Below are 26,012 nucleotides of genomic sequence, written 5' to 3'. Positions count from 1 at the left end.
AATGCAGGAACAGAAAAAAAAAAAAAACCTGCATGACCTCACTTACAAGTGGGAGCTAAATATTGCATATGCAGGGACATAAAGATGAGAACAATAGACACTGGGGACTACAAGAACAAGGAGAGAGGGAGGGGAAGAAGTGATGAAAATTGCTCACTACTTGGGTGATAGGATCATTCATACCCTTAATTTCAGCATCACACAAGATGTAACAAACCCACGCATGTACACTCTGAATCTAAAATAAAAGTTGAGATTATTTAAAATAAATGAACTCTGAAAGTTTGATTTAAGACTACAGATACTTAAACACTCTGTTGAATTTCTCCCAAATAGTTCAATGTAGCCTTATTATTAGAACAGCAGGCAACTGTAGTTTCTATAAAATATGTGTTGTTTTCACCTCACATTTAGATTGCTCCTCAGATACTTCTCCTTTCTTTACAATGTCATTCCCATGTTATTATACTCTCATTACAATAAAAACAAGAACAAAACCTAGATCATAGTTCAAGACAGGGAAAATACATGGCACCTCCACTCCTCCTTCCCACTCCTACGGAAAACAATGCTAATGATTATAGCACTCTTTGCTGCTTAGCCCAAGGGCAGCCCCAGAATCCTTTCAACATGGCATTTCAAGTAGACATGACAAAATCAATACAGGTTGCAAGTAAAATAAAAATTCCTTTGCTTCCCTATGGCAGTTGAGGTCACTGGTTTTAGAATCACATAAGCCAGGTTTAAATCCCAGCTCTACCGTTTAGCTGTTGTTCTTGGGCAAGTCATTTAACCTCTGTTAGCCTCGCTTTCCTCTTCGGTAAAGTGACAGTGAAGTTACAGGGTTGTTGAAAGGAATATGAGAGAAAGTTCATACAATTGGATTCTGTTAGAAAAAGTTCACTGTGGTTTTGAGTCAGCAAACTTGCTGGAAAAACAAGAGAGGCAAGCAGTGGAAGGATCTGGTTCTGGGAGACCACAAATACAGGGAGCACATTGTGCCACAGGTAGAAATCCATGACCCCTTGGATTCCCCACTGTGCATTAGGGGAGAGTGGATGCAAGGGACTGGGGAGAGTGGATGCAAGGGACTTCGGGGAAATTACAATCCCCAGAAACCGCACTCTTACCCATGCTTTCTGGGTACTGGGAAGTAAACTATGCAAACTCTTTTTAAGCTCCTATCACCAGAGCAGGAAAGAAAGATTTCTTAGCAATCATCTCACGTTTGTTTTCCTTCTGCCCTCTGGTGTGCTGCAGAGTGCCAATTCTGCTAACCTCCCAAATAAATCACTGTTAATGAAGCATGCTGCACATACAGACAACAACAGGCATTTTTTAATCACCTAAACTAAAGAAGAGCTAAAGGTAAGCACAAAACATTCTTATACCTAATATATTAGGTGTCAAATTTAAAGTGGAAAGAACCGTGTGACTTTCAGGGCTTTTACTTGGATACACTAAGTAGGGAAGCTTACTAGTACATTCATCATTATGCACAGCTTGCCGATTGCTCGGACAGTCAAATCAGAAAATCAGATAACTGGTAGCCTAAAAGGAAGTCTGTATCTCCTTAATCAGAAGCAGAAATAAGATTTCAAACATTAAAAAGCCTTATAATGGGCTCTACTAAAATAGGGGGTTAAATAAAATTGGCTATGACACTCTATTCTTAACTTACATTAGTGACGGAAATTTCAGTAACTGATACGCAGTATGATATATCAATGAATAAGATAGAGTCTGCCCTCGTGGAGATTATTTTATCATATGGGGGGGATGACAATATAATACTCTAAGAGGGCTGCAACAGTGAACAAATGCAACAATATCAGTCCAAAATGTAAATGGTCTTTGCAGACAGACTTAAGTTCAAGTCTTAAGCTTGTATTGTTTTAGGCAATTTATTTCTGATCCTCCAATTTTATATCCATAAAATGGAGATAGTGAGCCTACTTCGTAAGTTTATAGAGAAGTATATAAGATAATGCAAGTAAAATGGTCACCACAATAATGCAAAAGCAACATAAGCAACATAATCTTAATGAGTGTTATTTTACTAAGAAGGAACTCAGAAGTCACTCTCTTAAAATAAGTGGAGTTGGCCATGCACGGTGGCTCACATTTGTAATCTCAAAATTTTGGGAAGCCAAAGCAGGTGGATTACCTGAGACCAGAAATTCGAGACCAGCCTGAGTAAGATGGTGAAACTCCATCTCTACTAAAAATACAAACAATTAGCTGGATGTGATGGTGCACTCCTGCAGTCCCAGATACTCAGGAGGCTGAGGTGGGAGAATCACCTGAGCCTGGGAAATCAAGGCTGCAGTGAGCCATAACTATGTCAATGCATTCCAGCCTGGGTGATGGGAGTAGGACCCCATATTTAAAAAAAAGAAGAAAATAATAATAATAATAACAAAATAAGTGGAAGTTGGAACAGGAAACCACCCTACTTTTTAGCTTATATATAACATGTGATCTCCCATCTCATGTAATGATAAACTGTGTTGAAGATCCCGTGCCATTATATATTTATATCTAAACATTAGATTAGAACATTCATCTGAAAATATTTTTTGCACATATGCAATATGTCAGGTACAATACCAATAAGCACTGGGTATCATTGTAAAGTTGAGTCCTGCTGTCATAGAACTTGCACTCATCTGCATTTTTTTGTCTATGAATACGTACTCTTGAAGAGCAGAAGTATACCTTGTATCATCATGCTTTAGTCCATGACTACATGCAGATGGTGAGATATTTCCATATCATTTGACAAATGCTACTGAATTCTTATTTGGTATAAAATCGTTTTTCAGAAGCTTCCTGCAAATTAAACCAAACTATTTATGCAAACCTCACCTCCATTTTCTTATCTTTTCCACCCAAATCTGGGTCTCAGGCATGAAAGATGATAAAGTGATAAAAATGACAAGCTGGGTTTTCTTTTCTTGAATACTTCCTATGGGTCAGTTGCAATACAAAGGTTTTAGACAGATTATCAAATGCTTACAATAACTTGAGGAGGTAGACATATGATTATTTCTGTTTGTCAAAGAGCAAAGTGGGGTTTGGAGGGTTAGGTGAGCCACTTATTTCTTTAGTATACCTTTCCCTACCTACTTACTTCTAGACCCGTAAGTGGCCAATTTTCTCCCAGCATATTGTGTCAGGGCTGATAGCACTGACATTCAAAAATAAAAATAGAGTAGGAAGCTAGTAAATCACTTTGCAAAGTCTGCCATTCTCTGCAATGGTGGGGATACTTCGTTATCGGATACAAACTAATACGACAGAATTACAGCACATGGATCCAGAATCCTTAGTGTGTCAAGGGAACTTTTTCCCTCTTACATGAACAGCAGAAACTATGAATGTGACAGTTTTTTAAAAAGTTATTTATTGTCCTTATCAGTGGGTAGTTATCCATCTAGTTAGTACAATAGCCTGTTAGAGAGCAAGTGATAAATGTGTTCTTTGTTTAATCAGGCTGACTTAGGCCAAATCGGGCAAACACTGACTGGTTCTGAGAGAACCAGATTTCAGGCCTGGCCTGTCACATATATAACAGATGTCTCTGTAGTTCTGGGTGTGAAATGAGTACACGCTGCCAATCTACTTTTAACCGTCCTATTTATATTCTACTTTAAAATGAGATAGAGTGATCATTTCCAGTTATACAGTGGCTTTTATCCAAAAATCTCCAAAGTACAGCACATTAATTCTTACTACACTCATTGAGATGAGGGTTAGGGGTTAGTGTTACAGTATAATAATTTTTAGGCAGGGAAACTGAGGCACAAGAGATAATATTGAGTACATCATATTTAGGAAATTAAGAATTTACATGTTGTCTAAAGTTAATGTGGGAAAATACTAATATCAGGGTGGGAAAACTCAGTAGACTCCATATGAAGCAAATAGTCAAAATTAGTATCACTAGTGATAAGACACTGGTCTCATGTGTTCTTTGATAGGGAGCACTGAGAGGGACACAATACTCTTCAGTGGAATCTTGCCAGCAATGCATGATCTTGATAAAATAATGAGTAAGCATAAGACAATTGAGTAATATTCTACAACATAATTGACTAGTAGTTTTCAAAAGTGCCAGGATCTCAAAAGGCAGGCAAAGGCTTAAGAGCTGGAACAGACTCAAGAAGAGTAAGGAGAAATGAGTGCAATAAACACTACGAGATTGTGGATTGCAGCCTGGATATTATGGAAAAACTGGTAAACTCCTAATAATGCCTGTTATTTAGTTAGGGTGTTATACCAATGTCACTTTCCTGACATTAAATTGAACTATACTTATGTATGATAGTATGACATTGATCATACTATACTTATGTACGAAATTAACAATAGTTGAATCAGAGTGAAGGGCATATGGAAACACTGACATTTTTGCAACTTTTCTGCAAGTATATAATTATTTTAAAATAAAACCAATGCTGCATAGATAATATCCTAGTCTGAAAATCAAACTTTTAAATGTCTTTTTGTTTTTACATCACTGGAGCTATCCTCCTTGAAAGACATGTACATACAACATGCCATTGCAGATATTATATTTATAGTTTGCGGCATCATTTCCAGAAAAGTTCAAGGATCATAAAAGGATCACAGAAGACAAGATCATCATAGAAAAAAATTATGTGAAAAAATAAATTCTGAATTCCCAAGATATAATCAATATAATCAATGATGTTACTTTGTTATACTTTAATTAAAATTAGAATGTTGAATAGTAAAACTTAGGTATGAAAAGAACCAAGGTTACCAGGCATATTAATGAAGAAAAAAACAAAGCCAGGATTTTGTATTTTTTGTACGCTAAAAATGCAGCATGCAGGTTTCTCCTAAATTTCTTATTTCCTACTAGTGTAAGCTCCTTGCAATGCAATGTGAGATCTATGTAAAGAAAGATAAAAATATAAACGTGGGAATAACTGTTAACACTACATTTTTGCTTTTGTTTATGTCTGTTCCTGACATCAAATTTCCTCCTTGAATTAGCAGTCTAGGCTATTGGTATGAGAAACTGTAGTAATTTTAGTGATCTGTGGAAACTAAAAAATAGTTGAATCATCTACAGAAAAAAATCTGAGGATAGAATCCTAATTAGTGATAACATGAATTTTGAGACTAAGGCTATTTCAGAGATCTGGCAAAGGACAAAGGAAAAACCTAAATAGTTTAAATTACTTCAGGAAAATTCAATGTAATGATTTGTTAAAGATCCATGCCTACACACAGTTTCTCTTTTCTTGCCTACCAGCCCCTCCGTTACTGTATCTTAGCTGCAAGTTTCAAGACAGCATCTTCAAGTTTAGAAAAAAACTTTGTCCCATTTCTTTTTAACATCTTCCCCTCTACCAACAACCACAACAGCCACTAATTAAAAACTACACACATCTTTAACTCTGGACTTCAGAAGTTGTGTTTCTAAGCAACGTTGAGTAGACATTCTTCATATGGTTAGAATACAGGAAAAATACAGAAATCACATTTCCAAAAAATAGATATATTATATACATATATTTAATGTGATTTTATGCATGTATGTTTGTGTGTGTATATGTGCTTGTATGTACACATATATAAAATTTACCAGGTCCCAGTTGTTAACAGCATGATTTGTTCTGTGGAAGAAAAAGGCTTATAAAATCTGATTTCACATCTGTTTAAGTGCTGCAGTAGCTAGACTGGATAAAGTGTACATATTTCATATATAGTAAACACAGCATTATGCTGCATTCTGATTGAGGATAACTTCCTAAAATATCTCATGCATTTGTAAGTAGACCATACAGGTTCACAACAACAGGCAGGGTGTGTAATTAAATGTTTGTATATTTATATGCCCACCAGTTCTGCTGTCTTAAAACAGAACTTAAGGTGAGCTTCTTTTTGGTTAATTGCTCTTGTCAAGGAAAATACCCAGGTTTGCCTCCACATTTCCTTTAGGTATAAAACTCAGGATAGCCTCTTGGTGTCAATTTCTGTTTTGCTATAAATACAAAATAAAGCCTCATTTGAAGTTAAAAAAAACTCTAAAATTATTTGCTCTTTATAATTTTCCCAATATCCCCCAAATGGAAAGACAGTTTTTTCGTTTTGTTTTGTTTCTGACATGGAGTCTCACTCTGTAGCCCAGGCTGGAGTGCAGTGGCATGATCTCTGCTCACTGCAACCTCTGCCACTTGGATACCAGTTTAAGTGATTCTCCTGCCTCAGCTTTCTGAGTAATTGGGCTTACAGGCGTGTGCTACCGTGCCCAGCTAATTTTTCTACTTTTATTAAAGACAGGGTTTCAACATAATGGGCAGGCTGGTCTTGAACTCCTGTCCTCATGATCTGCCCGCCTCAGCCTCCCAAAGGGCTGAAATTACAGATGTGAGCCACCATGCCCAGCCGGAAAGACAGTTGAATGTTTACACTAGCAAACAGCTGGTTTCAAGGAGAAAAACAAAACAAAACAAAACACGTAGCTCTTGGTTTCTTGTCATAAGGTAGGAATCTTGAGAGGACCTTATCTGTCTAAGAGATGAACCTGGGATAATAGGTTACCCATGGCAGATTCCCTGAGAAAGCTTCATAACAGTTTAAGAAATTCTCAATGAGTTCATGTCCTTTTTAGGGACATGGATGAATCTGGAAACCATCACTCTCAGCAAACTGACACAAGAACAGAAAACCAAACACTGCATGTTCTCACTCATAGGTGAATATTGAACAGTGAGAATACATGGGTACAGGGAGGGGAACATCACACACTGGGGACTGTTGGGAGGTGGGGGGCTAGAGGAGGGCCAGCACGGAACCGGGAAGTTGGGGAGGGATAACACTGGGAGAAATGCCTGATGTAGGTGATGGGGGATAGAGACAGCAAACCACCATGGCATGTATGTACCTATGCAACAATCCTGCAAGATCTGCACATGTACCCCAGAACTAAAGTACAATTTAAAAAAGAAAAGAAGAAAAGAAATTCTCACTTCTGAGTAGCCTGCCCCTCCAGGCCATTCTCTACACTCTACCCATAGCTATATTACCATAGTACAACTCTGATCAAGCCTCCAACTTTCCATCGACATAATACACTTTTACAAAGTCAGTAAAGACCTGCTTAATCCAACTCTCACTAATCTCTGCAGCATAAATCTATATTAGAGGCATACTATGTGTTGGCATGATACATCAGGCAGTCTTGTCTCCTTACCTTTGTACCTGCTGTTCCTCTGTCTCTTCCCCTCTATGATTAGCTTCAAATTTGTAGCTTAGATGAATGAAGGTGAGCTAAAAGCTTTCTCTGATCTCATAATAATGGTTTAGTACTTCTCATATGTTGTATGCTGGATTCTGGATGCTGTCAAATTTCCCGAATCCAGCATATAATATTCTAACCTTTGTCTTTATGCCTTTGTTACTATCAGTGCCTTAAAGGGAAAGGCAAAGTCTCTCTCACTCATTAATCAGTGTGCTTAGAAAATATCATACATGGTAAATTCATGTTGAACTGATTTAAACTATAATGGATTTAATTACCAAGGAGAAAGCAGAGTAAGGCCAGCAGCTCAAATTGTTGGCAGGAATTAATGTGCCAGAACCTACGGAAGGACTAATCAGAAAATTATTCAGAACCATTTAAGAAGGTTAGTATTTCTCCTAGTTACCTTTGTGGACAAGCAACTCACGAAGTCGACTCAGGGATTTAAGAAGATATTTCAATAAAGATATGCATATGACAATCTAAATAGATATCCAAATTATCAGTTTGGAAACTTGTTTCTAAATCACAGATACCCAAATATATCTGATATGACAAAAAGAATTTCAAGGTCACAAGTATTTTGGGGAGTGGAGTTAGCTAACACAGACAGATCACTTTATTGTAAGTTGTCTTATAGCTTTTAATAAGATGACACTGAATTTCAGTGTGTAAGAAGAGAGGTATTCTGGGTAGTGTTTCCTAAATTTACTTTTTCATCCATGGGACAAAGATTCTCCAGAATTCATTTCGAGACCTCATCTGGGACCCCTGTCATGTTTAGCAAAGACTAGCAAACTATGAGCTTTGGCCAAATCCCTTACAAATTATGGCCTAAAGGCCAAATCCCAGACCCTAAGGCCAAAAGTCTAACATCTGTTTTTGTAAGTAATATTGGAACGCGTCAATGCTTGCTCATTTCGGCATTGCCTGTGACTGCTTTGTGATACGACAGCAGGGGCGAGTAGTGCGACAAAAATCATATGGCCCATAAAATAAAAAGAAAATATTTACTACCTACCTATTTACAAGAAACTTTGCCAGTTCTTAATTTTCAGTAATTTTTTTTTTCTTTTCTCAAGATTTAATTAAAAGCTTCCTCTGGGTACGACAGGGGTTTACCTAAAATCAGCTGGCCTCACTGCTGATGTGTTACTCAAAATTGTAATTTGTTGCAAGATGAAATGTCCTACACTGGAGAAAGTATCACGGAGATGACCAGTGGTACTTTCTAAAGTGAAACCCGGACTAAGCCAAGTATGTTTGGATTTTTTTGCTCTAAATCCTGTTTAGAAATTAATATATATTATAAAACTAGCAAGTTAAAACTTACACATATAAACACATTTACCAAAAGGAAGTCTGAAACTAATACCTTTAAATACCTTATTTGGATAGAGAATTTATTAAAACACTAAACATACCTGAAATTTTAGTGAAGACAACTGAATTTTTATTTGATAACTTAGAAAACAAATCATACTGCTATCCTAAAATACCTAAGGTACTTCATTATAAAGATTAATTTTGATCAGATAGAAATAGAGCTGAACAATGTGATATAGATTAACTGAGATATGAATACATATACTGTACATTGATTATTCAGATAACTTTTTTTAGTCCAATTTGGTAGTTACGGGAAGCACATAGCTTTAACTACTGGTAAAAATGACCCTTTTGTGTTTCTTCAGTTGTAAATGCATATAATTAAACTAACTCATCTATTGGTTTGGTTCAAGACATATTCAACAGTATTTTCTAAGTGGCTAGAATCAACCTGTTTGAACAGTTTAATAGAAAATAGTAAAATGAAAAGAAATAATTCAGTTAATAACTTTTGGTGATATATTTACAGAAATATTTCCTCTGTTTTCATAATTCAGTTTGAAACCCAATTTTCATGTTTTTCTCTTCCTCATCCTTTTCAGCCTCCATCTTCCCCCAAAATACTGGAAGATATTGTTACTGGTTTCCAGCTCTGGTCTCTTTCTCCCTGTGTTAGTAACCATCATATTCGACATTTGATCCCTTAGGACACACTGTTGAATGCCTTTAGGCTCCTTTTAGAAGCCAATGTTGTTATTGGAGTTTGGATATTTATTTCAAGGAAGTTCTTCAACTAGAGTTTTAAAATAAAGAACTTTGGTTCCATATTCTTGTACTTGAGATGGATGGCCCAAATGCATCTTACGTATTAACTTAAATGAGTTCAACTATATGTACTGTGAAAAAGAATAAAAACAAGTACATCAAAACATACCTACAGAGATAGAACACTGTAGATACTACACGCACTGGAATGAGTGCTAGTTGGGACATACAAATCCAGTCTACCATTCTCATGGGAGGTTTCAGTTCTTATATCTCTCAAATAATATATCTCCCCAGGCTAAGTATGATTCTTCTCTTTAAAGATACAACAAATTTTTGAGACATGGTTCCTAAACTCAAGCCAATTACTTTGTGTGGTGTTTAACCAATAACCTGGTGATCTACCCTCAAACCTGGAAGAAAAATTTGCAGTATGGAATCACTGTGAGTTAATACACTGGTTTCCATTTGGACACCATCACATTCCAGGTAAGACACGTACTTGCCAAGGACGTCAAATGGTCCTCGAGGAAACACAGTGAGTAAGTGACAGAGACCAGACTGAAACTCCAATCTCCAGATGCCTACTCAACACTTCACCATGCTGTAGCACTTCGCCTTCCTTATAGACCATCTGCAGTCAAATTTCACTGACTCTTCTGAACACATCTTCCAATCTCCCTGGCATACAACCATGTTCCATCGAATTGGTTTTTCCAGTCAGCAGCTTGCTGCATATTGCACTGCCTGCATAGCTTTGTTTTGACAGTTTCCTCCGCCCCATAACTGCCTTTTAAAATAAAATCTCCTCTCTTTGACACCCAGCTCACCTTCCAAACAGATAACATTTCTAGACGTCCACAGATCAAAGGTGCTACTTCTCTGAATAATAAATCACCTTTTTCCAGTGCTACTTGTCAAATCCCAATTTATAACTGCATATTAGTTCCTTAGTTAGGGTGTAAGGTCTTTAATGTTAGGTAGAGTACATACGTTTTTAAATTTTACTTCCCCCACAACATGATCAGAATTTCGTCTTGTACCATGCAGGTACCAAACCTATGTTCCCTAATTTACAAAGGCAGATGAATGTTTCTGTTGACATCTGTATTTTCCAGAACTTATTCTATAATCTTTTCTTTTTAAAAGTCCAAAGGATTGAAATTGTTTTTCTGTGAGCTCTCTGGAATTTTCCCTGATCACCAGCATTCTTAAAACACTTTTCTATTGGTTTCTACTGAAACACCTGGATGTTGTTTTTTGTTTTATGTTTGTAAATGTGCCATGTGTTTTAACTGATTGCAGCCTAGATATATGAACCCATTTAAGTGAGGCTTGGTGCTCCTTTACTCTGGCCTCACTTACCTTAAGACTTAGGCCAGGTGCAGTGGCTCACAACTGTAATCCCAGTACTTTGGGAATCTAAGGTGGTCAAATCATGAGGTCAAGAGTTCGAGACCATCCTGGCCAACATAGTGAAACCACATCTCTACTAAAAATACAAAAATTAGCTGGATGTGGTGGTGCATGCCTATAGTCCCAGCTACTCAGGAGGCTGAGGCAGGAGAATCACTTGAACCTGGGAAGCGGAGGTTGCAGTGAGCCGAGATAGGGACATTGCACTCTAGCCTGGTGACAGAACAAGACTCCGTCTTAAAACAAAACAAAACAAAACAAACAACAACCAAAAAAACATACCTAGTTCACATTAAATACATTTATGCCTTAATTTATATATTGAGAAAATTATTTTCCTTAATAGAGTGGATAGTGAAGACAAATAGTTTTGTTTTCATGAAAAGAAAGAAAAGGTATCTTCTTTTAAGTAATGGTCAGGTAGCAAGACATTCCAAATATCCATTTTATCCCATTTTATTTCCTCTCTGATCTTCCCCTTAGTCACACTCTCCACACTCAAGCCAGCCCATGTCTATTCTTCCCCTCTTTGTGTCCATGTGATCACTTATAAGTAACAATATGCAGTAGCAATATCAGTACTCAGTGTTCTGTTCCCGCAATTAGTTTGCTTAGGATGATGGCCTCTAGCTCCATCTATGTTGCTGCAAAGGACATTATCTTGTTCTTTTTTTTTTTTTTTTTTTTTTTTTTGGCTGCATAGTTTTCTATGGTATAAATGTACAACATTTTCTTTATCTAGTCTACTGTTGATAAACATTTAGGTTGGTTTCATGTCTTTGCTATTGTGAATAGTGCTGCAATGAATATATGCAGGCATGTGTATTTAGGGCAGATTAATGTATATTTCTTTGGGTATATAACCTGTAATGGGATTACTGGGTCAAATGCTACTTCTGTTTTAAGTTCTTTGACAAATCACCACACTGCTTTCCGTAATGGCTGAACTAATTTACATTCCCACCAGCAGTGTATAAGTATTCCCTTTTATCCTACAACCATACTAGCATCTGTTATTTTTTGACTTTTTCATAAAAGCCATTTTGACTGGCATGAGATGGTATCTCATTGTGATTTTGATTTGCATTTCTTTAATGATTAGTGATGTTGAACATTTTTTATATGATTGTTGGCTGCAAGTATGTATTTTTCTTGAAAAGTGTTTTTCATGTCCTTGGAATTAAAAGCTATAGAGTGGCAAGCTGGATAAGAAAGCAAGACCCAATGATATGCTGTCTTTAAGAGAGACCCACCTCACAAGCAATAACACCCATAGGCTTAAAATAAAGGGATGGAAAAAAAATGTACCAAGCAAATAGAAAGCATACAAAAATAAAAAAAGAAGTTGCTATTCTAATTTCAGGAAAATAGACTTTATACCAACAAAGATAAAAAAAGACAATGAAAGGCATTACATAACAGTAAAGGGTTCAATTCAATAAGAGGACCTAACTACCCTAAAAATATATGCAACCAACAAAGGGCACCTAGATTCATAAAGCAAGTTCTTAGAGACCTGTGAAGAGACTTATATTTCCATACAATATTAGTGGGAGACTTCAACACCCCACTGACAGCATTAGACAGGTAAGTGAGGCAGAAAATTAACAAAAATATTCAGGGCCTGAGCTCAATACTTGACCAAATGGACCTAAAAGACATCTACAGAACTCCTCGCCCCAAAACAACAGAGTACATATTCTCATCACCACACGCCACATATTCTAAATTTGACCACACAATTGGACATAATACAATCCTCAGGCAAATGCAAAAGATCCAAAATCACAGCAACCACATGTTCAGACTACAGCGCAACAAAAAAAAGAAATCAATAATAAGAAAATGGCTCAAACCCATACAATTACCTGGAAATTAAACAACCTGCTGCTAAGTGACTTTTGGGTAGATAATGAAATTAAGGCAAAAATCAATAAATTCTTTGAAAATAATAACAAAGATACAACATACCATGATCTCTGGCACACAGCTAAGACAGCGTTAAGAAGAAAGTTTAAAGCACTAAACACCCACATCAAAAATTCAGAAAGACCTCAAATTAACAACCTAACAGCACAACTAGAGGAAACAGAGAAGAAAGAACAAACTAACCGCAAAACTAGCAGAGATAAGAAATAACCAAAATCAGAGCTGAACTGAAGGAAACTGAGATGTGAAAAACCATGCAAAAGATCAATGAATCCAGGAATTGGTTCTTTGAAAATATTAATAAGATAAATAGACTGCTAGACTAATTAAAAAAAATGAGCAGTGCTCCAAATAAACAAATTTAGACCCCACAGAAATAGAAGGAACCCTCAGGGACTACCATGATCACCTCAATGCACACAAACTAGAAAATCCAGAAGAACTGGATAAATCCCTGGACACACACAATCTCCCAAAACTGACCCAGGAAGAAACTGAATCCTGTACATTGTTTTATTTTCCCAATTATAAGTTTCTTGAGGACAGAAACTCATGTTGTTTTTATTCAACCACAGTATCTCCTCATATTTTTTGTATCCCATCAGGATGCCTAGCACAGTATACTTTAAAGGTGTTTAAAACATTTGTTGATTTCTTATGACTGACAATATTCTATTCAACTATTTTTGGTGAGAGTAGGCTTGTTTAAAAATAAACTTGGATTCTTGGATGGCCACAGTCTTCTTATAATTGCATAAGAACAATCTTTCTTCCCATGTTCTCCAAGGAGGGCTAAGGCACCAAGGAGTGTGTCTCCATCATTTACCAAAATACTTAAGCCTGATCGATGAATAATTGTAAAATATAGAGACACCACTGGCTGTCATGGGACAATCATGAATACTGGCAAGTGGGGTCTGAGAAAGATTTAATTTTGTTAGGATTATAGGTAGTATCAGCTTCTTGATTTGTAAGTATGAATACATAAAAATATGTAACTAAGAAAGGTTTCTGAATTAACAAATTAACAATAAGGATTCTCTTGTGTGTTCTTAGAGGAAAAAAGAGGACAGATGTGTCCAAAATATGCAAAGTTCAATGTCTACCACAGAGAGGCTTGTTGCTTCTTTACCTTCATACCAAGGTAGCTCTTGATTGAAATTTTTTTTCTGAAGTCCACTGTGTGGAAATCACCAGATTATATTTGTCTTAATATATGCAAGTAAAACAACGCTTAAACAGCTTAAATACTCAATGTATAATACAAAGTTAAATAATGTATTAACAATAGAGAAAATACCATTGTGATTCTTAATTCAGTCTTGAACCATTTGTGAACACAGCACAGCGTTTTCTTTTTCTGTCTGTCCCATGAACTCTCTGCAAAATCTAAATGTGTACTAAGGAAAGAGAAATGAAGTGGCAGAGATGGAGCAATGCAATTGTCTTGTTTTGGCTATCTATTATCCCTATGGAAGCTAAAAATCGATGAAGCCGTGAAGTTTGTGAGCTCCAACTGGCCTCTGGTATCTCCAAAGATGAATGTGCAGCAAAGTCCCGAGCTAAACCCTTATTCACTGTTATCCCTTCCCAGGGCCCAAATCCCAGGTGACGCAGAGTTCTGGCTAAGCGGAACAAACACTAAGACAGAAACACTTGATTACACTTGGACTCCCACAACTGCCTCTCAAGCATGCCTTATTATTGTTTATTAAATGGGGTTCCTCGGGGTTTGATTTTTAAAAGTTGCTTCTGAATCTGAGTGCTTTAAGTGAACAGCTCTGTCTTCACCCAGTGACTCTTTCAAGCATAGGGTTAGGTGCTTAGTTCTTTATTACAACAGCAATAACATTAGAGTTCTGTTCCTTTCAGGTCAAAATACAGCCTCTGTTATTTTTCAAACTAATGGTAGCCACTGAGCTATGTATTTTCTGTAAATGACAAAATATAGGTTTCCCAGAGCAGTGAAGAACTAAATAAATTGTAAAGATTTATTTTGGTGCATCCTATGGCATGTCCATGTATACACCCTGGGTGTGATATTTCATAAAATTAATGTGTGTTAATGCTGATGATTTCTATTTCTACTCTATTAATGCATGCTCAATATAGTGATAACATAATGGGTGGAAGCGTTTCTTTTAAAGCCCATCATGAATACAACACAGGCATCATCAGTTGTTTTCTGATCTTCTAGTTTCATAGAGAACACTGAGTTCCCGTACTGAATCTTGACCCACTATCTGGCCCAGGAAACATGCCACTCACTCCCCAGAACAGCTAACACAACAACATTTTGCCTTCTTCCATTTGACTCAAGTGGCAATTTTGCCAGTTCATTTACGAGAGAAGAAAAAGTGCCAAAATGCATCTCTATGATGACAGAAGCCTCATGCTGTGAGTTGATCTTGCCACCCTGAAATGAATCTGGAAATATTTGTACCTTAATCTCCTGCAGAAATAAACCTTCCAAAGCTCTCGATCTGACATTCAGCAAAATTTGTACTATATCAGCTGTTGCTAGGCACACTGTTAGGAATAGAAAGAAAATGTAGAAGCTTAAATCCTGTGTCTCGGAGATTATTTCTTGTTGATATTCTTTGCAGAAGATTTTCTGGTGCTAGTTCATTACTGACACTCTGTCTCCTATCCTATACTATCCTCTCTTGGCTGTTTCTCTTCCTTTGGCCTTAAATCACAACTCACAATCAAACCTTTTAACCTGAATCCATGGAAGTCCTGTTTTGCTTATCTGACTATTAGAGATTTTCAAAATGTAATTGCAAGCTTCTTATTTATCCAGGAGATAAGACTGGTGGCTGAGAGGCCAGTTGGCTGCAGCTATTTCACTGTCAGTCCTACTTCTAGCATCCTTGCTGATCTTATCAAGAAAAGTTACTCCCCACATAATTTAACCAGCTGTTATGTCCAGGCTAAAAATAAAAATGATGTCGCTAATGTGACAGCAGAAGGCAAGGGGCACTGTGCTACTGACCCAAAGGTAGATTGATACCTGCAGAGTGTCCTGTACCAGGTCACTGTATACACTGGTAGTTAGTTTTAATGGAATAAATGTAGTCTCTACATTGCTCGTTTAAAATATTTGGAAGCACTGTGCAATGCCTTTTAGTTTCACAACTTAATTCCACAGAGATAAACATTAGAGTTGCCAAGGTCAGTGGCCCTGCCTAATGGTTTCCAGAGAGCCAGTCAAGATGGCGTCTCCACTCACTGCAACCTAATTAAGAGTTGAAGAAGACCTCCAACACGGTAGCACCAGTACAGCCTCCCTCAGCACATAGTTTTGCCCTTGGTGGTCTGAGAACAATCTGACATATACTCTGGTAGATGCCACTGTGCTTGCTTCAGCAAATTTAAGTGACTCTACACTTTGCCATTGACTGCCAATTAATTTTAAACCAAATGTCTTCGAGAGGTTATGTCAGGTATCCTGAGAAAATGATATGTGACAAATATAAGATAAACAGTGTTGTGAACAGTGAATAGTCTTAAAATTCTAAAGTTTACCTTCTATCATACCTACTTTAGGGAGAAGGAAGCTTTGCTAAGTGGTATCAGAATTTATCAACCTTTCCTATCCTGTATGATTCCTTAATATGGAAAAAACTGTTTTACTCTTGACTTACTTGCAAAATAAGGTACATAATAGTACAGTTTGGTACTAGAGGCTTTGTTGATATAAAAAAAAGTATTGAATACATAAATGACTATATGGTTTAATATTATCTATTTTTATAGCCTTACCTTACTCCCAAAAAAGAGAAAAACTAAGAAAAGTGCCCTAGAATGCCCATACTCCACATTTCCAATAACCATTAGCCAAAGTTGCCCTGTGCAAGTATGACCCCTAATGTGAAGGTATTATACTGAAGATTTTACAAAATTCAAATGAGTTTAAGGGTGCAAACAAATAATTCCCTAGATACCCTAAATCTGGCCCCCCAGTTCCAGAAGATAGTTGTAGAAAGCTAGGAGATTAGACTAGGAAATATGGACTTGGGTGCAAGTTCTAGCATGTAATGAGTGAAGAAATCTCATAAGCTTCAGTTTACTTATATGCAAAACAGATGCTTTGAAATCCTTATATGTTTTTCAGTATTTCTGCACTCTCCAATATAACATCACAGGTGCAGTTAGTAAACCTGTTAATTTGACAACGTTGGCTGCTTCCCTTCCTCCTACTTGATCCTTTTCATTTATGTCCGCTCTATTAATGGGCAAATAAACATAAAATTTAAGTAAGCACAGGGCATAAACTACCTCATAAACCTCGGATCACGACAAATAAAATACATCAAACATTGTTAAAAATTGTACTTTTCCTTGTAATTGGACCCTGAATATTTTTGACTCACAATTACTTATTAGATTGTTTATGAAATTGACAATTTAATAATCATTCTTCTATACATTATGTATGAACATGATCCACATTAGGGTTTCTATAGACAATGAATAAATCATACTGAAACACCTACCACTTATTTAAAGAAACTGTCCACAGCAGTAGGCAATATCTTATGGCATCCAGTACCTGGAGCAGAAGCAGAATTTAAAAAAATTATATTCCCCCACCCTGTTTTCTTCTCTCTGCTCTATAACCACACACCTCCACTCTCTTAGTTGACTGCTTTCTGTTTTGCTGCAACAGAAATTAACAACCCATGCCCACGAGACACATGCCTCCAAACTAGCTGTTTGGAGACTCAGCTGAGTGGTGCCAAGCAACGTGATGCAATTCTATGTAATCAAACCTTGGGTGCATGTTAACATTCAACCATACCTACCTTCAAGTTTATTATTAATCACAAGAGGCAATAAACTTACAAAGGGAGGCAAATAAATTATATGACTAGTAATTTATGATTGTTTCTATGGATAGATCTTACAACCCCAATTTTTATATTATCTATTAGTTGGCTGAAAAAATATTTGCTGATACACACACACAGGACACTGATGAAACAGATTATGGTATATTATCTTATCCTCTGCCACTTTCACTTTAATAATAGATTACCTGTATTATTAAAAGATATTCTCTCAGTATCATTACTGAGTCTGCAAGGGAAAAATATTAGATAACTCTTGAGTTTCCTCCTAGTTCTAAACCTGTAAGAGTGCAGTAATCACTAGTATTTTATAGTACGCAAAGTAGCATTTTCTTGAAGCAAACTGTTTCCTATCCTGAATATCAGTTATCAGAAGAGAAAAAAATACCACTTTATCTCAAAAATTCTATATCGTCTTTGAAGTACACAGATGTTCAGCATTAGGTAGCAAGGCTTGGGAATCTGTTTACTTGTAACATTAATTTCATGTGTTTTCCTTTATTGTGAAAAAGATAAAAAGAAATCAAGTTAATAAAACTAGAACACCTCATTGATTTTCACATCAAGCCTATGTGGTAAAGAACAAAAAGTCAAAGTTTGCTTTCCAAGTGTAAATAACATGGACTTCTTATATTGAATCTCTTTGGGATTTATGCCTAAGGCATTTCTAAATATTTTGTTCTCAAGATTATTATAACAAGTCGAGATTAAGGAAAAAATAATGAAGTTGGTAAACTAAGAAAAAACTTGTTTCCAACACACATGTCTCAAAAGAAGTTAGTGCCAGTTGACAGAGAATTTAAAGACAAAGCATTAGGTTCCAGGAATGGGGCAAGCTGAGGTTGATATGAACAGCTAAAGCATTCACCTGATAAAGTACACAATATATTCAGAAAGTCAGAATTCTGATTACTAAAATTTAGCATTAAATTGAATCTTATCTGTATATTATTGTTTTCTATATTGCTGGTTTATGCTAATTTCAGGAACAAATTGCCAGCCTAAATTAATTTCACTATTATCTTGATAATGAATAATCCTTATGAAAATAATTACAGAAGATCAACAAAGTTTTATAACCTTTGACATATCCTTCTTACGGTTAGGATAGCTATAGGTTCTACAGCACATATTCCAATAGCTTAAAGCTAAAAAGAAACCAAATGTTCAATAATAGGAAGTATTTATACCAGTAATATTTTGGGCACATATATTTGATGGAAAATTGTATGGAGACTTCAAATATTCCATAAAGGTACTATAAAAGTAAATATATCTGTAAGACATCAAGTAATAAATCAAAGTAAAGAACACTGGGGGCCTGTGTGTGCATATACTGTATATGTATGTTAGAAATTTGTAAAATAAATGCACATTGGTGAAAACTAGGCATGAATACATAAGAAAAATGACTACCATCAGGAATGATTATATTGTATTTCTTTTTTATTCACTCCTGTATTTAAAAATTAGTCAATTTAAGAACTTTATAACATCAAAGTATATAAAACAGCAGTTAGGAAAGTTAACAAGTAAAATGGATAGCTTCAAATGTAAACCAGATTACACCCCCACTCTGCAGAATTTTTAACTATTAATATAATTAGAGATGTTATATATATCAAACTGAATGTACTTTTTTATATTTGGGAAATAATTTTATATACTAAAACTATTAGAAATAACATAAAAACATATTTACATATGACACAGAAGAATATCCAAAATGCATTGCAAAGTAGATAGAGAATAGTTTTATGCAATGTTGGGGAAAGGTATTAATTCCACAGTTTACTCCATGACTTTGCTAGGGCTGCTGTAACACAGTAACATCAACTGAGTGACTTAAACAAGAGAAGTGTATTGTGTCAAAGTTCTGAAGACTAGAAGTCTGAGATCAAAGTGTCAGTGGGGCCATGTTCCCTCTGAAAGCACCAGGAAAAGGTCTCTTTCTTTCTACTTAGCTTCTGGTAGTTTCCTGGCTTGTGCAAAATAACTCTAATCTTCACATGGTGTTTTCCCTGTGTGTCTATTTGTGTCCAAATTTCCCCTTTTTATAAGGACACCAGTAATATGACATTAGGGATCCACCATACTTCTATGTGATATAACCTTAACTAATTATATCTGCAACATACTTATTTACAAATAAGGTCATGTTCAGGTATTCTGGGGATTAGGCCTTCAAAACAGATGAATTTTTAGGTGGGGAGGAGCACAATTCATTCTATAAAGTTTACTTACGGAAAGAGACTTAATGGGAGGAAGAGAGTTTCATTCCACTTGCAGAAGGAGTGTTATTGGAAATGCACCCCAATTACTTTCTTTTCAGCTTTCCTCACTTCCAGAGAAAGATAAATAACTAAAGCAAATATTTATGTGGGTAGATATGTGGATAAATGAATAAATGAATGGATGAATAGCAATTTTTTAATTCATCTTTCTAGAAAGTCTCATGATCTTGGTCCCTAAGACCAATGAACTTTCCAAATTTTGGAGAATAGCCAGTGGTAAGGATGAATCTGATATCCTGAGTCATAAAATGTCAAGTTCCCTTAGAAGTATCTTACTCTGCTCCAAGCAGATACATATGACAAATAATTTGAACAGTGGGCAGTTTTCATCAGATGTAGGCAAAATCTTTACATTCAGAGAGACATATGAGGAAAGATACAGGTGAACAAGCAGATCCAAATACCTAAAACTTCAATGACAACATAAAGCATCCTGGTGATGAATAGAAGGACTGAGGGTCCTGAAGCCTCAAGGTTTGGAATCTATTTTCAGATATTAGCCTTTAGACTTTCTAGGCACCATCTCAGACTGACCAAATCTAGGCTATACCTTCTGTCTTAATGCATTCATAGGAACCTCTGTGACTAAAGCTGTTATATATCTTTGGGACAATATTCCAATTGTCTATGTGGCTTCATACAAGTACCAATATATTGCATGAAAACATGCAATACAAGGTTTCCTAAATTTCCCTAATAGAATGCATGTACATAAAACACAATGTTTCCCCCAAAATTTAGGAATCCACTGCATCTCTTTATATACTACAGTGGCAGGCAGTACAGATGCCAGTGGGTTAAGATTTAATTCCATACTCCTCATGTATTAGGCACAAAAACCCTACATGGTATAGAGTGCCTTTTATATAATTTTATAGATGAGACAAACTGAGGAGAGAAAAAGTTGAGCAATATTCTCAAGGTCCCAATGATCAAGCACTAAAACCAAGATCTAAACTACATGGTGGCATTTTAGAATCTGGGCTCTTCAACATACTCTTCTACAACATCTACGCAATATCAAATGTTGCACTTGCAAAGTAGAGAAAAAAGAGACTACCTTTGCTACCCTAGAAAAATTGCTAGGCCTTGATATCTGAAAAATATATTCATTTTTAGAGTCGGCTATGTGACTCATGCCTATAATCTCACAATTTTGGGAGGCCAAAGCAGGAAGATGACGTGAAGCCAGGAGCTCAAGATCAGCCTAGGCAATAAAGTAAGACCGAGTCTCTACCACACACACACACACACACACGCACACACAATATTTAAAAAATATTTTTTTCAGGGCTCAATTTCAATGCACTACTTTGATATGACCTTACCTTGATAGGGTCCATTGTTCCATTGTTTTTATGGTATGTACTTGAGAAAAACAATTCAGTATTTTCAGCATAGGGCAATGACTTCAGGTCAAGCTCTTTCCAAAACGTGAATTAAATAAAAAGTTGTATCAGTATATGAAGTCAAATATCACCACCAGTCATTCGGGAGATACACTAATAATTTCGGCTCTATAAATGTGATTTAGCCTAAAAGCAGTAGGATTAGGCTTAAAAACTGGGATGAAAGAATGTATTTGAGTAAACTTTCTGTCCAGTTGAACTTTGTGGATTTGAAATTTACCTGTAGATCTAGATGGTTTTTAAAAGGTTCCCAGATATATAAATGTCACCTTTGAGTTATATGGTGGGAGATGTGATTCTGAACTGCTTCATCCTTAAATCCCTGACTATTGGAGAGTCCTGTGCACAGCTCTCTAAAGAAAATGAGATTTTAAATGCAACATGGTGGCAATCGGATCTTTCATCTACTGCTATTCTTTGTGTCACAGAAAATCTACTCATAGTTCTTTCTGGACACTAATAGCAAAAGGGTGAGCTTCCTCTTTGAAGTAGAATATTCAAAAACACAGCTTTGGGAAAATGGAGGATTTCTTCAGGCTTCCAGACTGTCAAAGACTTCCAGATTAGCCCTTTCACAGATAAGTCCCAAAAATCCTGAAAGTGTGTACTAAAAGGGATATTTTTGACCCAGTCTATTTTGAGAGAGTCTTTTAAACATGCTTGGACAAACAAAGGCTTTCTCTTCTTGTGAAAATGTTCAAAAACATAATAGAAGAAAGAACATCAAAATATAAAACTACCAAATCCGACAGGGATCCTTTTTAAGGTTTAACGTAAAGAAACAGGGTTCCTCTTAACATTTAGGAACAGACTGGAACGTAGGAGTTTCTATTATAAAAGGGGTAGTCTAATCAACATATGAACTGGGATGTGATATAATTACCAAATACTCTGAACAAAAAGCAAGCAAATCTCTCAAGACGCAAGTGGAGGGTCTTGACATCAATGAAAATCTCAAGAGCAACCTACCTCATACAGTAGTTGAAGGAGAAAAGTGAAAACTTGAAAGTACATGATTGTTTTTAAAAAGAACACAGAAAAAGCATATGATCAAATAAAAGGGAATTGAAAACTGAAACCTAGAAATGAAGGGAGGTATCAGGAAGGGACATATATCTGAAAACAAAGGGAAAGCAGAACACTTGCATCAGAAAGTCATAGCTTTAGAAAGAATTGAGGGCAGATTTAAAAGGGGGAGGATAAAGTATCCAACTGTGGGGGATGTGTCATAAGGACTACCAATAAACTTGTTCTATTTTTGTTGAAGTGCAACGTTGAAAGGCATCTTCGGGGCAACTAGATCTCAGAAGACACACAGGACAAAATGGTCTTTAAATAATAAACAGGTATTCTTATTTAAAGTAATCCTCAGGAAAAGAGGGGATGGGACATAAGCCACACCCAAACTCAATTCTTGCTATTATGTAGAAAGGTGCTCTACAGATGAGGCAAAAGGCTTTGAACTTTTACTTTGCATGTAAACGTACACCAGGTGGTATGAAGATCCCATCTCCTCAACACGGTTCTCATTTCAGAGGCTAAGTCTTGAAAGACATTTCTCCACAGCGACCTAAACCATGCAACAACAATAACAACAGCAGCAGCAGCAGCAGCATACATTTTCCCTCATTTAGTGCCAGTCCTCAAGAGTAAAATGGCAGCTTTTAACAAAACTTCAAAGGTGACAGAACAGGGAGCGAAAAGGAAGACAGTGTAAGCAATTAAAACTTCAGAGGACACTCACATACAAAAATGAAACAGGGCCAAGGCTGTGAGCGCGAGCCCTCAGCTGGGAAACAGTGCCAGAGGACATGTAATGACCACAAGGAATCCAGAGTTCACATCGACAGTGCATGGCTAAGATCCCTGCTCAACACAGTGTCTCAGAAAAAGCACCAAGCCCAAGGGTACCCACACTGCAGCTGGACGCAAACTCATTCTTAAGGAATGCCCGGTCTGGAGCAGGGATTAAGAAGAACTAATCTGTCTTCTTCATTTTCTGAGAAAGTAGCCAAAGTCCAGAGAGGCTAGTGACAGAAGAAACACAGAGGACAAAATGGTCTTTAAGTTCATAAAGACCACGTCTGAGTTCATAAAGAAAGTCAACGATGAAAACAAGATTCAGATCTAGAGATTTGGGCAGTGATGAAGCAAAGCAATGTTCAAGGATGGTACTCATTGCACATATGCTGCTGTTAGCAGCTCCAGTAAACTTGTAAGACTATGATTCCCACAATTTTTTTTTTCAGTAAAGTATAATATCTTTTCTCACTCTGCCTCCCAAGCATGGATATACGCCCATTCATGCAAATATTAAAGAAAAAATTGTCAGGGAACTTATAAATTTTTTTATTTCAAAATATAATCCTATTACTGTATGAGAGAAAAGAGGATGAAGATTGCTACAGTTACTTTTTAAAAAGTTAAACAACTCTTGTTTTTAAATGACTACCAAAGCTTTCACTTACAGTTGGTAAATTAAGCTTTTTGAGAGTAGAATATATTTTTCAGCTTCCTTTGCTTCCAGTTACTTATGTGCAAAAGCAAGAAGTTTTAGAAGTGGTTGCTTTTATAGAACTCTATTGCCTTCATTAGTAAATTTCTACTACAATTTTGATTTTCAAAAATACAGAGTCTAGGGATGGCTACTATTTTAATTTTTTGTTCCTGGTATAAACATTTTGCTCAAAAGAAAGAATTCTCCCTTTAACCTGTCATAAGTTAGATGGATTTGGTGGTGCACGCCTGTGTCCCAACTACTCAGGCTGCTGAGGTAGGAGGATCACCTGAGCCCGAGGAGGTCACGTCTGTAGTGAGCCATGATTGCACCACTGCACTCCAACCCATGGTTACAGGGCGAGATACTGTCTCTTAGAAAAAAAAAAAAAAACAAACCCCAAAACATGCCATGAGAACTAGGAAAAACTATCTCAAAAAATAGAGAAATACTAGTTTATTTTACTTCTTTGAACTTTAAACATATAATCTTATAATAAGCAGGAGATTTATAGGTACATATTTAACAAAATCAGCCACAAGAATATAGGTTGCAGGAACTTAAGACATGAAAGTCCAGTGTGAGTTAAGAAGTCAATTACTCTCAAAACACAGCTTTTGTTATATTTCAAAAACAGGCAACACAACAATTTCTTATTCCCTAGCACTGTAATGCTGGCTCAGCTGTAATTCTAAAATTTCTGTAAGGTTGAAATTTTCTCTAACAAGATCAAGTATTAGAGTGAACACTGCCACAGGTTATTTCTTTTGGATGTCAGGGACATCACAAAAATTCTTATTATGAATATCAAGACAGATTTTAACTTGAGTTTGGATTTGTTAAATTGCATGCATTAGCCTCTCAAGGTCACTCATGACCATTAATATGGGAAGATAATTCCACTCATCAAAGGGATCTTTATTTCTAAAGACAATATAAAGTGGTGGAAAAGGTCAGAAATCTCATGAGAAGAGCCAGGAAAGAGTCACTATTTTCTGTTTAATGGAATAAGGCGGTCAATGGCTGAAAGAGTCAATGGACATCCAATGGCAAGTCATTATACTACTCTCCCGTTGGCAGCTGAGAATTGTGAAAAGAGAACAACATTATTTAGGCCATGTAGTTATTAAATGAAAACCGGCTAGGGGTAACAGCTTGGATCCCTAGAAACTTATTGCCTCCCAGGCTGAAGGCATGGAGAGACAATGGATATGGAGAAGGTCCCTCATTTGTTCCTCCAAACTTCCCTTTGACTAGACTGCTAATTTTTAGAGTTCTGACTATCCCTGAGGAAAACTAAGCAAAATAGACCTTCCCGTACCCAGCCCTACCCAACAGAGCTCCTTCCCTTCCCTTGTTTTTTTGGTCCCACATGCTGCATGACGAATAGAAAACATCCTGAAGTCAACACCGTGTCTCCTTTACTGGTTAACAGAGGAGGATGAGGTAGAATCTCAAGATCTGCCATTGTTTTCTAGCTGACAAGTGAAAATACTTACAAATGATAGTGTGTAGTTTAATGTCATCAAACATATTTACTAATCTTCAGGAGGTTCTTTCCCTAGGCTTAGCATCCATTTTTGCATGTCTCTAGTCAGTTCTGTTAGTAAAGATAATCCACTTCCACATGAGTCATCTATGAAGATGGCACAATTCTTTTAATAGCCAAATTAACACAACTGAAAAATCAACGTAAGAGACTGGGAAAGCTTCAACACATAGTTAAAAACAACTGAAACTGTAACAGTGGTTTATCTCCTTTTATTCCTGAAATTTAAAAGGAATTATTTCCAAATTATTTCAGACAATAAAGTTTGGAGTAATTTCTTGGCTGAATGACATTTCTTAGATGACAGGCTTTACCCTTTTAAGAATATTATGCAGCCATAAAAAACGATGAGTTCATGTCCTTTGTTAGGACATGGATGAACCTGGAAACCATCATTCTCAGCAAACTGATGCAAGAACAGAAAATCAAACACTGCATGTTCTCACTCATAGGTGGGTGTTGAACAATGAGAACACATGGACACAGGGAGGGGAGCATCACACACTGGGTTCTGTCGGGGGGAAATAGGGGAGGGACAGTGCGGGGTGGGGAGTTGGGGAGAGATACCATGGGGAGAAATGACAGATATAGGTGATGGGGAGGAAGGCAGCAAATCACAGTGCCATATGTGTACCTATGCAACAATCTTGCATGTTCTTCACATGTACCCCAAAACCTAAAATGCAATAAAA

The 26,012-nt window shown here is 36.5% G+C and overlaps 1 protein-coding gene and 1 long non-coding RNA gene across 6 annotated transcripts in view; one reads left to right on the top strand and one right to left on the bottom strand.

Annotated features, from left to right (window-relative positions):
• The window catches only part of CNTN4 (contactin 4), a 969,481-nt gene that overhangs the window by 506,494 nt on the left and 436,975 nt on the right, over positions 1 to 26,012 (bottom strand). The gene's annotated exons all lie outside the window — the stretch shown is intronic.
• LOC116559210 overlaps positions 24,468 to 26,012 on the top strand; it is a 13,546-nt gene continuing 12,001 nt past the window's right edge. Inside the window, exon 1 of the long non-coding RNA XR_004272377.1 lies at positions 24,468 to 24,478. This is a non-coding gene — a long non-coding RNA (uncharacterized LOC116559210). The remainder of the gene's footprint in view (positions 24,479 to 26,012) is intronic.

The sequence above is a fragment of the Sapajus apella genome, unplaced genomic scaffold, assembly GCF_009761245.1.
Source record: "Sapajus apella isolate SASKATOON/1434 unplaced genomic scaffold, GSC_monkey_1.0 scaffold23, whole genome shotgun sequence".
Lineage (NCBI taxonomy): Eukaryota > Metazoa > Chordata > Mammalia > Primates > Cebidae > Sapajus > Sapajus apella.
This window is presented reverse-complemented; position numbering and strand designations above follow the sequence as displayed.